The 2891-nt window shown below is 48.8% G+C and overlaps 1 non-coding gene across 1 annotated transcript; it reads left to right on the top strand.

Annotated features, from left to right (window-relative positions):
- Nucleotides 1–523: 523 nt before the first annotated feature.
- LOC130455998 (5S ribosomal RNA) lies at nt 524–642 on the top strand. The gene has a single exon (XR_008914285.1). It is a non-coding gene; the product is annotated as a 5S ribosomal RNA (ribosomal RNA).
- Nucleotides 643–2891: the final 2249 nt, after the last annotated feature.

Below are 2891 nucleotides of genomic sequence, written 5' to 3'. Positions count from 1 at the left end.
GGGAGGTGACATAAGAGAAAATTTCTTTAAAAGGAGACTAAAAAAGTGAGTTGAAGGAATTCAGTTCGGAGTGCAATTAGATTTGGAGTTCAGTTCAGTGAGGCCTGGAACTCAGCCTGGAGGATCCCTCTCAGACAGCTTCCTTGGAGATGGTCTCGTGGTGAGTGATGACTGATTCCCTTTCCCTTAGGGAGGCCACTTTGGCCAAGGCCTTTAACTACTGCCTGGCTCAGCCTGAGCCAGAGCAGTTTAAATTAATTCTTCTCTCTCTCTCTCTCTCTCTCTCTCTCTCTCTCTCTCTCTCTCTCTCTCTCTCTCTCTCTCTCTCTCTTTCTTAATTCCTTCTCTCTATATTAATTTAAATCACCATAATTCCCAGCTGACTTGGATATTTTATTATTTGGAAAATTTCCCTGGCGAACAATTATTTAGATTTCAAGTCACAAAGCTAAAATCATCTTTATGGCTATTTTAAATTTTTATAGAACTGTTCCATTCTATGCCCAAAGGGCTTTAAAAGACTGTCTATGGCCATACCACCCTGAACATGCCCAATCTCCTCTGATCTCGGAAGCTAAGCAGGGTCGGGCCTGGTTAGTACTTGGATGGGAGACCGCCTGGGAATACCGGGTGCTGTAGGCTTAAAGGGGTATATGGGGTGCTCAGGGAGGGGTAGTATCTCTGGTATGGAGGGCTTGTCATGCCCTCCTAGGGCAGCTCTCCAGCCTCTGACACCCACCTGACACCCAGCTCTCACTTGTGGCTCCCAGTAGCTGCTAGCATGTGGCAGTGGCCACACCCCGGGCAACAGCTTCGACAGGCCAGCCAAACCTTGTGAGGGTAGCCATCGGGTCATCGACCCATGGTGAACCAGGGCTTTGCTCACCCAGCATGTGAAGACTGCTTCGGCTGAACAGACGGAAGAAACCAATAAGAAGGTTCAACAGCTGAGATGGCGATGCAGCAAAGCACTGTGGAGTGCTTAGGGCGTGTTGGAGCACAAAAGACAACACGGCCATCCAATGCAGCTGAGGAAGTCTCCAGACATAACAATTTTTCATGCCACTGGACCCAGGCTTCCAACACCGAGAGAGTGGGACTGTCTCTGTGCATCGACTTTTCCACTTAAATCTCCTTCACGCACAAATATCTTTGTGCACACTCATCTATCCTAACCCCTTCCACCCCCTTCAAGACCTGCGGCGATGGGGGAGTGGCAACGCAACAGGTGGAGGTGACCACTGGCAGTTGTAGTCACGATCCTGCACGTAGGCGGCCCACGGACCAGTGGTCGCCAGGCCCTGTGTACAGCAGGGATGTTCGGTAGCATCCTGGGTGACTGAGCAGCCCTCTCTAGGACAGCACTGCTCACCCTAATCAAGGGAGGGGACTAGAAAAGGTGTCCCAAACATTGCCTGCCCTACAAACACCTGGTCAGCACACCGCAGCTGGCGGGTCATCCCTTTAAGCGGTCAAAATCAAAGAAAAAATACAAAGAAACTCCTACTAGGAGCATGGAACATCAGGACATTACTTGATAGAGAGAATACCCCAAGACCTGAGAGAAGAACAGCTCTAATTGGTAAAGAACTGGCGCGATATAACATCGACCTCGCAGCCTTAAGCGAAACACGCTTACCAGAAGAGGGATCACTCAGCGAACCCACCACTGGATACACCTTCTTCTGGAAAGGTAGAGCCTCAAATGAAGACAGGATCCACGGTGTTGGCCTGGCCATCAAGACCAGTTTGCTCAAACAGCTGCCAGACTTGCCTATGGGCATCAGCGAGAGGCTCATGAAGATCCGTTTGCTTCTCAGCAAAGACCGGTACACCACAATCATCAGCACATATGCCCCAACACTGACCAGCACAGAGACCATCGAACAGTTCTACTCTGAACTTTCTGCACTCAGTGCCCACAAATGACAAGCTGATACTACTGGGAGACTTCAACACCCGCCTTGGACAGGACCATGAAAGATGGAAAGGAGTGCTTGGCAAACACGGTGTGGGCAAAATGAACAACAATGGCCTACTGCTACTCAGCAAATGCTCAGAGTTCGAACTCACCATCACGAACACTGTGTTCAGAATGGCGAACAAATATAAAACAACCTGGATGCACCCAAGATCAAAACAGTGGCATCTCATTGACTACATCATTGTACGCTGGCGAGACATCCAGGATGTAAAGATCACCAGAGCCATGAGAGGAGCTAAATGCTGGACAGACCACCGATTGGTTAGAGCAACTCTTCAAATGCACATTGCGCCTTGCCATCCAAAACGTGCCCAGACAGTTTGCGCATTTTACAATGTGAGTCCTCTTAGAGATCCATCTTATTTGCAAACATTCCAGTCCTGCCTGGACGACAAGCTGTCTGACAAGGGACCACTCACAGGAAGCTCAACCGAGAAATGGACCAGTTCAGAGACGCAGTGAAGGAAACATCAAAGGCAGTCCTAGGCCCAAAACAACGCAACCACCAGGACTGGTTCAACGAGAACAACACTGCTATTGAAGACCTATTGAGCAAGAAGAACAAAGCCTTTATGGAGTGGCAAAATAACCCAAACTCTGCTCCTAAAAAGGACAGATTCAAGTCTCTCCAAGCCACGACACAGCGTGAGATCAGGAAGATGCAAGACTGATGGTGGGGAAAAAAGGCAGAAGAAATCCAGCATTTTGCTGATACGAAAAACTACAAACAATTTTTCAGTGCCCTCAAGACTGTCTATGGGCCATTAAAACCCACCACCACTCCCTTGCTATCCTCTGACGGTGACACTCTCGTAAAAGATAAAAAAGGCATCAGTAACAGGTGGAAAGAACACTTCAGTCAGCTTCTCAACAGACCCTCTTCAGTTGACCAAAGCGCCCTTGATCA

Source organism: Monodelphis domestica, chromosome 8 (genome assembly GCF_027887165.1).
Source record: "Monodelphis domestica isolate mMonDom1 chromosome 8, mMonDom1.pri, whole genome shotgun sequence".
Taxonomy (NCBI): domain Eukaryota; kingdom Metazoa; phylum Chordata; class Mammalia; order Didelphimorphia; family Didelphidae; genus Monodelphis; species Monodelphis domestica.
The sequence above is the reverse complement of the archived record's forward strand: the minus strand, read 5'-3'. Positions and strand labels throughout refer to the sequence as shown.